Source organism: Eschrichtius robustus, chromosome 11 (assembly GCF_028021215.1).
Source record: "Eschrichtius robustus isolate mEscRob2 chromosome 11, mEscRob2.pri, whole genome shotgun sequence".
In the NCBI taxonomy this organism is placed as follows: domain Eukaryota; kingdom Metazoa; phylum Chordata; class Mammalia; order Artiodactyla; family Eschrichtiidae; genus Eschrichtius; species Eschrichtius robustus.
Genome location: NC_090834.1, coordinates 31,508,452 through 31,523,290, shown reverse-complemented (window position 1 = coordinate 31,523,290; position 14,839 = coordinate 31,508,452).

The window sequence follows — 14,839 nt, the reverse complement described above, 5'->3', positions numbered from 1 at the left end:
CATCTAAATAAACATTTCTCCAAAGAAGACATACAGATGGCCAAGAAGCACATGAAAAGATGCTCAACATCATTAATTATCAGAGAAATGCAAATCAAAACTACAATGAGGTATCACCTCACACTGGTCAGAATGGCCATCATCCAAAAATCTACAAACAATAAAATGCTGGAGAGAGTGTGGAGAAAAGGGAACACTCCTACACTGTTGGTGGAAATGTAAATTGGCATAGCCACTATGGAGAACAGTAAGGGGGTTCCTTAGAAAACTAAAAATAGAGCTACCATATGACTCGGCAATCCCACTCCTAGGCATATATCTGGAGAAAACCATAATTCAAAAGGATGCACGCGTTCCGATGTTCATTGCAGCACTATTTACAATAGCCAGGACATGGAAGCAATGTAAATGTCCATCAACAAAGGAATGGATAAAGAAGATGTGGTACATATACACAATAGAATATTACTCAACCATAAAAAGGAACAAAATAGTGCCATTTGCAGAGATGTGGATGGACCTAGAGACTGTCATACAGAGTGAAGTAAGTCAGAAAGAGAAAAACAAATATCATATAATATCACTTATATGTGGAATCTAGAAAAATGGTAGAGATGAACTTATTTGCAAAGCAGAAATAGAGTCACAGATGTAGAGAACAAACTTATGGTTACCAAGGGGGGAAGGGGGAGGGATAAATTGGGATATTGGAATTGACATATGTACACTACTATATATGAAATAGATAACTAATAAGAACCTACTGTATAGCACAGAGAACTCTACTCAATGCTCTGTAATTACCTATGTGGGAATAGAACTAAAAAAGAGTAAATATATGTATATGTATAACTGAGTTACTTTGCTGTACAGCAGAAACGAACACAACATTATAAATCAACTATACTCCAATAAAGTTATTTCAAAAATGTTAAAGCAACAATAACTGCAATAAACAGTTAAGGGATGTGAATGAAGATGCAAAATATTACATCAAAAACACAAAATGTGAGGGAGGGAAGTAAAAAATGTCAATTTTTTGAATGTGTTTGAACTTAAATGACTACCAGTTTAAAACAAGTAAGTATAATTATAAATAAACATCTATGAACCCCATGGTAACCATAACTTAAAAACCTACAATAGATACATCAAAACCAAAAATAAACACAAGCACACTACTAAGGAAAATCATTCACCACAAGGTAAGAAACAAAAAGAAGAAGAAATCAACAGAGAAAAGCTACAAAACAAACAGAAAACAAGTAATAATATGGGTATAATTGCATACTTATCAATAATTACTTTAAATGTCATTGGACTAAATGCTCTGATCAAAAGACATAGTGTGGCTCTTTTGATGAAAAATAAGGCCCTTCAATATGCTGCCTACAAGAGACTCACTTCAAGGGTAAAAACACATATAGACTGAAAGTGAGAGGATGAATGAGATACTTCATGCAAATGGAAATGACAAGAGAGCAGGGCTAGCAATAAACATTATCAAGCAAAATAGACTTTGAAACAAAGGCTATAACAAAAGACAAGAATGTTATTATATAATGATAAAGGGATCAATACAAGAATAGGATACTACACACATTAACACATATGCACCCAGTACAGGAGCACCTAAATATGTAAAGCAAATACTAACAGACATGAAGGGAGAAACCAATGATAATACAATAATAGTAGGAGACTTTAACACCCCACTGACATCAATGGACAGATTATCCAGGTAGATAACAAGTAAGGCAACAGTGATCTTAAATAACAAAATATAACAGTTGGCTTAATAGATATCTACAGGACAGTATATCCAAAACAGCAGAATACACATTTTTTTCAAGTGCACATGGAACATTCTCCTGGATAGATTACATAGGAGGCCACAAAACAAGTCTTAACAAATTTAAGAGGATAGAAATTATATCAAGCATTTTTTTCTGACTGCAACAGTATGAAACTAGAAATCAACTACAGAAAGAGAAATGGAAAAGAACAAACATGTGGAGATTAAATAACATGTTACTACAAAACCACTGGATCAATGAAGAAATTAGAGGCAAAATCAGAAAATACCTTGAGACAAATGAAAATGGAAACACAACACCCCAAAATCTATGGGATGGAGCAAAAGGGGTTCTAAAAGGGAATTTTAGAGCAATATAGTCCATCTTCAAGAAACAAGAAAATTTTCAAATGAACAACCTCACTTATTACCTAAAAGAATTAGAAAACTAAGAACAAAGTCCAAAGTCAGCAGAGCAAGGAAATAATGAAGATAAGAGAGGAAATAAATAAAATTGTGATTAAAAACAATAGAAAAGATCAATGAAACAAAGAGCTGGCTTTTTTGAAAAGATTTTAAAAATTGATAAACATTTAACCATGCTCACAAAGAAGAAAAGAGAGAGGACCCAAAAGAACAAAATAAGAAATGAAAGATGAGAAATAACCAATACCACAGAGACACCAAAAAATCATAAGGGAATACTAAAAACAGGTATAGGCCAAATAATTGGACAACCTAAAAGAAATGGACAAATTTTTAGAAGCATACAACCTGTCAAGTCTGAATCAAGAAGACACAAACAATTTGAACAGATCAATCACTAGTAGTGAAATTGAATATGCAATAATAATCTCTCAGCAAGCAAAAGCCCAGGTCTTGATGGCCTCACAGAGGAGCTCTAACCAACATATAAAGAACTAATACCTATCCTTCTCAAACTATTCCAAAAAATCGAAGATGATGCAACACTCTGAAATTTGTTCTACAAGGTCACCATTACCCTAATACCAAAACCAGAAAAAGACACTAAAAAAAGAAAATTACAGGCCAGTATTTTTGATGAATACAGAGTAAAAATCCTCAACAAAATATGAGCAAACTGAATCCAACAACATATAAAAAGGATCATCCACCATGATCAAGTTGGGTTGATTCCAGTGTCACAAGGATGGGTCAACATTCAAAAATCAATCAATGTGATATATCACATTAACAAAAGTAAGGATAAAAATCACATGATCATCCAACAGATGCATAAAAAGCATCTGACAAATTCAACATACATTTATGATAAAAACTATCCAGAAAGTGGGTGTTGAAGGAATATATCTCAACATAATAAAGGCCATTTGTGACAAACCCGCAGCCAACATCTTACTCAATGCTGAAAGCTGAAATCCTTACCTCTAAAATCAGGAACAAGACAAGGATGTCCACTCTCGACACTTCTATTTAACATAGTATTGGATGTCTTAGCCACAACAATCCAACAAGAAAAAGAAATAAAATGCACTCAGATAGGAACGGAAGAGTTAAATCTGTACATAGCATTTCTTTGCCAGTAAAAGACAGACTGACCTTTAGGCAGATTTTGGAGCAACTTAATATTTTTCCTATCTTCATTGTATTTCACAGGAATTAAAAAACAGAGACAAGCAAGCAGCAGCTCTGTGAATGACTGGCAACTATTACTGAAAGCAAATATTTCACGTTATTAACCAAAAAGGTGACCAGATAACTAGTAATTTCCATTGCTTGGACTCATCATGCACCTGAAATTGTTGGCCACACAGCTTCACTACAACACTGGAGCTCAGAGGCAACAGTGTAGCAAAGACATAAAATTTAAAGAACTCTTGACAGTAATTTGAACACAATTAAAGGAGAATGTGGAGAATGTTTTTCTCTTCTTAAAAAAATAAAATATCACAATGACCTGCTAGATATATTCAAAGATAAATGTAATTTTAGAATTTATTTCAATACTGGTAAAAATAAATATTTGACATATATGGTTGTAATACATATGTATCTTGTGCTGAAATGCCTTTTCTCCCCATTGTTCTTGCTAATATTAAAGATGTTCTAAGGATGAATTCCATAAGTTAGGGGGCCCAAAATTGTAATGAACATCATAGTGAATTTCTTTTGTAATGAACCAAAAAAGAGGTTATTTTCTTTATGCCCTCTCTATTTTTGTAACATCTATTGAGAGAGAGAAGAGAAAGAGAAAGCTATAGAGAGAGAGAGAGAGACTGAATAAACAGTTTCAGAAGTGGAGATCATACTACTTCTCAACATTTTCATAAACATGTATCCTCTTTCCTAAGATTTCACACAATTTTTAAAAATTACCTCTGTTGTGTTAGGCACTGAACTATCTTTCTCTCACTTTTACCCTCTTTGCTTTGTCTCATATTTGATTCTTCTTCCACAGAAAGGTACTCAATTATATAATGACTTGGTTGACCAAATGTCCTGATTTGTCCAGAAAAGTCTAAGTTTACCCCTGTTGTCCCACTGTAATTATTAAAAACTCTTTCTTTCACTTGCAGAAATGCCCTTATTTGGACAATAAATTATGTCACCTCAGTAACAGAGGCTATAATGCTTCTTCAGTGATTCCTCTAAGGAAATAAAAAGATTAAAATAAAGATCAGATACCAATTTGTAGCCCAAATTTGATTCTAGATAGTGGGGCTGCCATTAGCCCACAGAGTACCTCTGGCAAATGAGGAAAATTTCTCCCTCAAGACTGTGACACACAGTTTGGTGAAGAGAGCTGAGACCTCATTGTGGCTACAACTTGTCCCCTTAGCTAGGCACCCTTGTGCCTTGTGAGTCAACAATGTGCACATGAAGTCCTACTACAAAGCATGTATTAATCAGAAAGTGATTAATTGGCATAAATTTTTTTTTAGTTTTCAAGTTTTTGTCATTTTGTCCTATTATCATGAGGTTGCTGAGCAATTACCAGACTTACATGAGGAATCATAAATAGATAAGAAAGGATGATGAAATTCTCCTATCTAGAAATCATGGTAGAGAGAATGACATAAGGAAGCAACTCACTAAACAGTCTTACCTGGGAACTAAAAGTGCCTAAGGAAATGAAATGCCTTAAAGCTGAAAATCATTTAGCAGTCATTTGCAAGAGGATAAATAGCAAATTAGAAGAAAATGGTCAAAACTTCTCAATAAGCTTGTTGAATATTTGAAATAATTTATTAGAATATGTTAGCTTAAATATTTAAAAATCTATTTTTAGGCAATATCAGGTTACATGTCGTAATCTCTGTAGATTACAAAATAAATGAGGTGACTTTTAATAAACTTTCAATAGAAGATAATTTATTACACTGGTGAAAAACATGTATTTTGAACTAAGATGCACCTGAACAGTTAAGTGGGAAAAACTAGAGATATTGAAAAAGACAGAGTCTTTCTAATACCATAACTCTGAAACACCTAGTTAATACAATGAGTCAAATAATAACAATAGGGGGTATAACTATTGGAAAAAGGAGATTGCATTCTACTATTTTAGAAAACTCAAGGGGATGAAATAAATACATTCATAAGTTATTGTAAAAGAAGTTAAAAATTAATATTTTATAAACAGCATCTTATAGACCACTAATAAACACTTAAATTTATAGTAGGAAAAATAATCCCATTCAAAATATCAACTATCTACATGCAATACCTAGAAAAATTTCTGTAAGAGTACCATCTTTAGTAGAATATTATAAAACACAACTGAAAAACAATAAAGACCTTAATAAAAGTGGGTGGGAACATGCCACATTACTTACTAGAAAATATAAATACTCTGTCTACAGGAGCATTGTTTATAACAGAAAAACAACAGGAAAAACCTCTATGTCCAACAACTGTTGAACAGATATAGTTTATTTAAATAATTGATAAAATTAATTATTGTTTTATGAGTCAACTAGATAAATCTCATAAATATAACACTGAGAAAACAAAAAAAAATTCTAAAAGAACATATATAGTATTTTAATAAAGTTTTAAGAGTTAATAATAATTTATACTATGTATAAAGACATATAAGGACATAATAAATTCCAAACTAAGGATAGTGGTTTACCTCTGTAGAGGAACAGAAGTAATAGGACCATGGAGATATACATTAATAACATCCTGTGGATTTACCAGCTTTTTTGAGATATAATTCACATACCATACAATTTCTCTATTTAAAGCCGAGGTGCCCAACATACGGTCTGCGGACTGGTACCAGTCCATGGCCTGTTAGGGACTGGGCCACACAGCAGGAGGTGAGCAGCAGGCGAGTGAGCAAAGCTTCATCTGCCGCTCCCCATCGCTCACATTACCACCTGAACCATCGCTTACATTACCGCCTGAACCATCCCCCCACACCCACCCCGTCCATGGAAAAATTGTCTTCCATGAAACCAGTCGCTGGTGTCAAAAAGTTTGGGGACCACTAATTTAAAGTATATATTCACTTGTTTTTAGTATATTCAGAAAGTTGAGCAATCATCACCTTATCAACTGTAGAATAATCATTACACCAAAAAGAAATACTGAACCCATTAGCAACACTGTGCATTCCCCCTGCAATACTCCCACGTCTCAGCAATCACTAATTTAGTTTCTGTCTCAAAAGATTTTCCTTTTCTGGAAATAAAATCATAAATTTAAATATTCATATAAATAAAATCATACAGTGTGTGGTCTTTGTAACATGTTCCTTTTAATTAGGATAAGGTTTACAAGTTTCTGACATGTTGCAATAAGATGTATCAGTACTTCATCATGTTTTTTTTTGCCAAAAAATATTCCATTGTATGCCTACTCTACTACATTCTACATTTAATTTTTCCATTCCTCAGACATTCCTCAGATGGACAGACATTGTGATTGTTTCCACTTTTTAGCTATAATGAATAATACTGCCATAAACATGTATGTATAAATTTTTGTGTGAATGTATGTTTCTGTTTGCCTTGGGTTCTGTGGATTTTCAAACTGGTATGAGTGCATGAGTATTATATATATAATACATACTTTTTAATTGGATAGGCTTATCTATAATGATTCAAAAAAAAAGTAAGTAAAGATGTACTCTCAAATAAATGTGCTGCATTTCCAATGATATACCAGGTAAATTTTAAGGTAATCAAATAGACTGAATCTAGTATTTACCCAGAAGAAAAAAAAAAATTTGAAAAACATTTTAAAGTGATGGAAGAACTTAAACTATCAAAAAGTACTAGGAATCTGTAATAATCAAAGATTTTCATAATACTATAAAAATGGTATAAAATATTTAGACCAGACATATGACTTGTCACAAATAGAAATTTAGTGGCAAAGGCAGCAAACTAAATAAGTTGGACTGAGATTACTGGTTTAGTAATTTGAAAATTTGAAGTCTGATTACAAAAATCACAAAAGAAGTAAATTTTATTTAAATTTAATTTACATATGTATAATATATAATATATCCACATAATATATACACATGCATATCAACAAGAGAAAGAAGGAAGGGGAGAAAGGAAGGAGAAAGAATGCACTAGAGAAAACAGAACATCAATGCTTCTCACTGTCATTTTTTTTTTCCAAATTAAGCTTTTCATAGGAAATCCAGGTATGAAATGCTACACCATGAAATTTACAAATTGTTTTTCAAGTAACTGTAGACATTTTGTTTGACCAAGGAATACCTGTACTTTACTGTACTGAGAAAACTATAAGACACTGATGTACGTATATTCTATTCCTAGGTATTTTATTCTTTTTGATGCAATGGTAAATGTGAGTGTTTCCTTAATTTCTGTTTTTGAGAGTGTGCTGTTAGTGAACAGAAATGCAACAGATTTCTGTGTATTAATTTCGTACCCTGAAACTTTACCAAATTCACTGATGAGCTCTGGTGTTTGCTTTTGGTGTCTTTAAAATTTGCTATGTATAGTATCATGTCATCTGCAAACAGTGACAGTTTTACCTTTTCCTTTCCAACCTGGATTCTTTCTATTTCTTTTTTCTTGTCTGATTTTTGTGGCTAGGACACCCAATTTTATTTTGAATAAAAATGGTGAGAGTTGGCATCCTTGTCTTTTTCTTGATCTTAGAGGAAATGCTTTCAGCTTTTCACCATTGGGTATAATGTTAGCTGTGGGTTTGTTTTATATAGCCTTTATTATATAGAAGTATGTTCCTTCTATTACCACTTTCTGGGGAGTTTTTATCATAAATGGTTGTTGAATTTTGTCCAAAGCTTTTCCTGCATCTACTGAGATAATCATACGGTTTTATTCTTCAATTTAATGTGGTGTATCACATTGATCTGTTTGCAGGTATAGAAAAATGCTTGCATCCCTGAGATAAATCCCCCTTGATCATGGTGTATGAGCCTTTTAATGTATTGTTGGATTTGGTTTGCTAATATTTTGTTGAGGATTTTTGCATCTATGTTCATCAGGGATATTGGCCTAAATTGTGTGTGTGTGTGTGATTTCTTTGTCTTGTTTTGGTATCAGGGTGATGTTGGGCTCATATAATGAACTTAGAAGTGTTCTTGCCTCTTGAATTTTTTTGGAATAGTTTAAGAATAGATGTTAACTCTTCTCTACATGTTTCGTAGGATTTACCTGTGAAGACTTGACTTTAGTTTTTTGGGTGTTCTTTTTTTACTGATTCCATTTCATTACTGATAATTGGTCAGTTCATATTTTCCATTTCTTCTTGGTTCAGTCTGCGGAGCTTGTACCATTCTAAGAATTTGTCCATTTCTTCTAGGCTGTCCTTTTTTTCAGCCTATAGTTGTTCATAGTAATCTCATGATATTTGTATTTCTGTGGTGTTGGTGTAACATCTTTTTCATTTCAGATTTTCTTGATGTGTGTCCTCCATCTTTTTTTCTTGATGAGTCTGGCTAAAGGTTTATCAATTTTGTTTATTTTTCAAAGAATTCAACTCAGTTTCATTGATCTTTTCTATTCTTTTTGTAGTCTCTATTTCATTTATTTATGCTCTGATCTTTATGATTTCTTTCCTTCCACTACTTCTACTTTTGTTTGTTCACCTTTTTCTAGTTCCTTTAGGTGTGATGTTAATTTTTTATTTGAGAATTTTCTTTATTCCTGGGGTAAGCTTGTATCACTAAAATATTCCCACTTTAGAACTGCTTTTGCTGCATCCCATAGATTTTGGATTGTTAGGTTTCCATTTCCATTTTTCTCCAGGTAATTTTTTATTTCCTCTTTGATTTCTTCAGTGATCCATTGATTGTTTAGTAGCATATTGTTTAGCCTCACATGTTTGTGTTTTCTTATTTTTTTCCCCTTGTACTTGATTTCTAATCTCACAGCACTGTGGTCAGAAAATATTCTTGATATAATTTCAATTTCCTTAAATTTAGCAAGGCTTGCTTTGTGACATAGCATGTGATCTATCATAGAGGTTACTCCATGTTATTAGATGAAACTTAAGTTCATCTAATCTAATGTGTCATTTAAGGCCAGTGTTCCCTTACTGATTTTCTTTCTGAATGATCTATCCATTGACGGAAGTGGGGTGTTAAATTTCTCTAGTATTATTGTGTTATTGTCAATTTCTCCCTTAATGTCTGTTAATGTTTGCTTTATGTATTTAGGTTCTCCTATGTGGGTGCATATAATATTTTCAATTGTTATATCATCTTTGATTGAACCTTTGATATTTATATAATATCCTCCTTTGTCCCATCTAAAAGCTTTATTTTATTTATTTATTTTTAACATATTTATTGGAGTATAATTGCTTTACATTTTTGTGTTAGTTGTTGCTGTATAATGAAGTGAATCAGCTATGCATATACATATATCCCCATATCCCCTCCCTCTTGTGTTTCCCTCCCACCCTCCCCATCCCACCCATCTACATGGTCACAAAGCACTGAGGTTATCTCCCTATGCTGTGGGGCTGCTTCCCACTAGCTATCTATTTTACATATGGTAGTGTATATATGTCCATGCCACTCTCTCACTTTGTCACATCTTACACTACCCCCTCCCTGTGCCCTCAAGTCCATTCTCTACATCTGCATCTTTACTCCTGCTCTGCCCCTAGGTTCTTCAGAACCTTTTAAAAGGTTTTTTAGATTCTATATATATATGTGTGAGCATATGGTATTTGTTTTTCTCTTTCCAACTTACTTCACTCTGTATGACAGACTCCAGGTCCATCCACCTCACTACAAATAACTGGATTTCATTTCTTTTTATGGTTGGGTAATATTCCATTGTGTATGTGTTCCACATCTTCTTTATCCATTCATCTGTTGATAGACACTTAGGTTGCTTTCATGTCCTTGTTATTGTAAATAGTGCTACAGTGAACATTGTGATACATGACTCTTTTTGTTTTTGTTTTTTTTAAACAAAGACAAAACCTTTTATTACAAGATTATGCATAAAGTACTACGAAATTACACACCTTCAAGCCACAATCCAGACTGAGAAACAGAATATTTATCAGTAGCCCAGAAGCCCCCTCCACTCAGTGTGCCAGGCTAAGGTGAACTTCTGTTGTGACTTGTCAGATTACTTTGCTTATTATTTAAAAAAAAATTGTGTTAAAATGTACATAACATAGGGACTTCCCTGGTGGTGCAGTGGTTAAGAATCCACCTGCCAATGCAGGGGACATGGGTTCTATTCCTGGTCCGGGAAGATCCCACATGCCATAAAGCAACTAAGCCCATGTGCCACAACTACCGAGGCTATGCTCTAGAACCCGCAAGCCACAACTACTGAGCCCGCATTCTGCAAATACTGCAACCTGCATGCCTAGAGCCCATACACCGCAACGAAGAGCAGCCCCTACTTGCCACAACCAGAGAAAGCCCTTGTGCAGCAACAAAGACCCAACTCAAGGTGTATGCCCAGTAGTGGGATTGCTGGCTCATATGGTAGTTCTATTTTTAGTTTCTTAAGGAACCTCCATACTGTTCTCCATAGTGGCTGTATGAATTTACATTCCCACCAACAGAGCAAGAGTGCTCCCTTTTGTCGAAACCCTCTCCAGAATTTATTGTTTGTAGATTTTTTGATGATGGCCATTATGACCGGTGTGAGGTGATATCTCAATGTAGGCTTGATTTGCATTTCTCTAATGATTAATGATATTGAGCATACTTTCATGTGTGTGTTGGCAATCTGTATATCTTCTTTGGAGAAACTATTTAGGTTTATTTAGGTCTATTAGGTCTATTTAGGTCTTCTGCCCATTTTTTAATTGGGTTTTTCTTGTTTTGGTATTGATATGCATGAGCTGCTTGTATATTTTGGAGATTAATCCCTTGTCAGTTGCTTCATTTGCAAATATTTTCTCCCATTCTGAGGGCTGTCTCTTTGTCTTGGTTAGGGTTACTTTTGCTGTGCAAAATCTCTTAAGTTTCATTAGGTCATATTTGTCTATTTTTGTTTTTATTTCCATTTCTCTAAGAAGTGCATCAAAAAGAATCTTGCTGTGATTTATGCCATAGAGTGTTCTGCCTGTGTTTTCCTCTAAGAGTTTTATAGTGTCTTGGCCTTACACTTAGGTCTTTAATCCATTTTGAGTTTATTTTTGTGTATGGTGTTAGGGAGTGTTCTAATTTCATTCTTTTGCATGTAGCTGTCCAGTTTTCCCAGCACCACTTATTGAAGAAGTGGTCTTTCCTCCATTGTATATTCTTGCCTCCTTTATCAAAGATAAGGTGACCATATGTGCATGGGTTTATCTCTGGGCTTTCCATCCTGTTCCATTGATCTATGTTTCTGTTTTTGTGCCAGTACCATACTGTCTTGATTATTGTAGGTTTGTAATATAGTCTGAAGTCAGGAAGCTTGATTCCTCTAGCTCTGTTTTTCTTTCTCAAGATTGCTTTGGCTACTTGGGGTCTTTCGTGTTTCCATACAAATTGTGAAATTTTTTGTTCTAGTGCTGTGAAAAATGCCTTTCATAGTTTGATAGGGATTGCATTGAATCTGTAGATTACTTTGGGTAGTATAGTCATTTTCACAGTGTTGATTCTCCCAATCCAAGAACATGGTATATCTCTCCATCTGTTTGTATCATCTTTAATTTCCTTCATCAGTGTCTTATAGTTTTCTTCATACAGGTCTTTTGTCTCCTTAGGTAGGTTTATTCCTAGGTATTTTATTCTTTATGTTGCAATGGTAAATGGGAGTGTTTCCTTAATTTCTCTTCCAGATTTTTCATCATTAGTGTATAGGAATGCAAGAGATTTCTGTGCATTAATTTTGTATCCTGCTACTTTACCAAATTTATTGATTAGCTCTACTAGTTTTCTGGTAGCATGTTTAGGATTTTCTATGTATAGCAACATGTCATCTGCAAACAGTAAGAGTTTTACTTCTTTTCTGATTTGGATTCTTTTTATATCTTTTTCGTCTCTGATTGCTGTGGCTAAAACTTCCAAAACTATGTTTATAATAGTGGTAAGAGTGGACAACCTTGTCTTGTTCCTGATCATAGAAGGAATGATTTCAGTTTTTCACCATTGGGAACGATGTTGGCTGTGGGTTTGTCATATATGACTTTTGTCATTTATTGTGTTGAGGTAAGTTCCCTCTATGCCTACTTTCTGGAGAGTTTTTATCATAAATGTGTGTTGAATTTTGTCAAAAGCTTTTTCTGCATCTATTGAGTCTGTCATATGTTTTTTATCATTCAATTTGTTAATATGGGGTATCACTCTGATTGATTTGTGTATATTGAAGAATCCTTGCATTCCTGGGATAAACCCCAATTGTTCATGGTTTATGATCCTTTTAATGACCTGTTGGATTCTGATTGCTAGTATTTGGTTGAGGATTTTTGCATCTAAGTTCATCAGTGATATTGGCCTATAGTTTTCTTTCTTTGTGACATCTTTGTCCGGTTTTGATATCAGGGTGATGGTGGCCTTGTAGAATGAGTTTAGGAGTGTTCCTCCCGCTGCTATATTTTGGAAGAGTTTGAGAAGGATAGGTGTCAGCTCTTCTTTAAATGTTTGATAAAATTCGCCTGTGAAGCCATCTGTTCCTGGGCTTTTGTTTGTTGGAAGATTTTTAATCACAGTCTCAATTTCAGTGCTTGTGATTGGTCTGTTTATATTTTCTATTTCTTCCTGGCTCAGTCTCGGAAGGTTGTGCTTTTCTATGAATTTGTCCATTTCTTCCACGTTGTCCTTTTTATTGGCATATAGTTCCTTGTAGTATTCTCTCATGATCCTTTGTATTTCTGCAGTGTCAGTTGTTACTTTCCGTTTTCATTTCTAATTCTGTTGATTTGAGTCTTCTCCCTTTTTTTCATGTTGAGTCTAGCTAATGGTTTATCAATTTTGTTTATCTTCTCAAAGAACCAGCTTTTGATTTTATTGATCTTTGCTATCGTTTTCTTCATTTCTTTTCCATTTATTTCTTTTTACAACATCTTTATTGTAGTATAATTGCTTTACAGTGGTGTGTTAATTTCTGCTCTTTAACAAAATGAATCAGCTATACATAAACATGTATCACCATATCTCTTCCCTCTTGCATCTCCCTATCACCCTCCCTATCCCACCCCCTAGGTGGACACAAAGCCCCAAACTGATCTGCCTGTGCTATGTGGCTGCTTTCCACTAGCTATCTCTTTTACATTTGGTAGTGTATCTGATCTTTATGATTTCTTTCCTTTTGCTAACTTTTGGTTTTTTTTTTCTTCCTTCTCTAATTCCTTTAAGTGTAAGTTTAGGTTGTTTATTTGAGATTTTTCTTGTTTCTTGAGGTAGGATTGTATTGCTATAAACTTCCGTGTTAGAACTGCTTTTGCTGCATCCCATACGTTTTGGGCCATAGTGTTTTCATTGTCATTTATTTCTAGGTTTTGTTTTTTTTTTCTCTTTGATTTCTTCAGTGGTCTCTTGGCTATTTAGTAACGTATTGTGTAACCTCCATGTGTTTGTATTTTTAACAGTTTTCTTTCCTGTAATTGATTTCTAGTATCATGGAGTTGTGATCGGAAAAGATATTTGATATGATTTCAATTTTCTTAAATTTACCAAGGCTTGATTTGTGACCCAGATATGATCTATGTTGGAGAATGTTCCATGAGCACTTGAGGAAAAACTGTATTCTGTTGTTTTTGGATGGAATGCCCTATAATTAGCAATTAACTCTATCATATTTAATGTATCATTTAAAGCTTGTGTTTCCTTATTTATTTTCACTTTAGTTGATCTGTCCATTTGTGAAAGTGGGGCATTAAAATCCTCTACAACTATTGTGTTACTGTTGATTTCCCCTCTTATGGCTGTTAGCATTTGCCTTATATATTCAGGTGCTCCTAGGTTTGGTGCATAAATGTTTACAATTGTTATATCTTCTTCCTGGATTGATCCCTTGATCATTATGCAGTGTCCTTTTTTGTCTCTTGTAATAGTTTTATTTTAAAGTCTATTTTGTCTGATATGAGAATTGTTACTCCAGCTTTCTTTTGATTTCCATTTGCATGGAATATCTTTTTCCATCCCTTCACTTTCAGTCTGTATGTGTCCCTAGGTCTGAAGTAGGTCTCTTTTAGGCAACATATATATGGATCTTGTTTTTGTATCCATTCCACCACTCTATGTCTTTTGGTTGGAGCATTTAATCCATTTACATTTAAGGTAATTATCCATATGTATGTTCCTATTACCATTTTCTTAATTATTTTGGGTTTGTTATTGTAGGTCTCTTCCTTGTCTTGTGTTTCCTGCCTAGAGAAGTTCCTTTAGCATTTGTTGTAAAGCTGGTTTGGTGGTGCTGAATTCTCTTAACTTTTGCTTGTCTGAAAAGGTTTTATTTCTCTGTCAAATATGAATGAGATTCTTTCTAGGGGGAGCAATCTTGGTTGTAAGTTTTTCCCTTTCATCACTTTAAATATGTCTTCCCACTCCCTTCTGGCTTGCAGAGTTTCTACTGAAAGATCACCTGTTAACGTTATGGGGATTCCCTTGTATTTTATTTGTTGCTTTTCTCTTGCTGCTTTTAATAT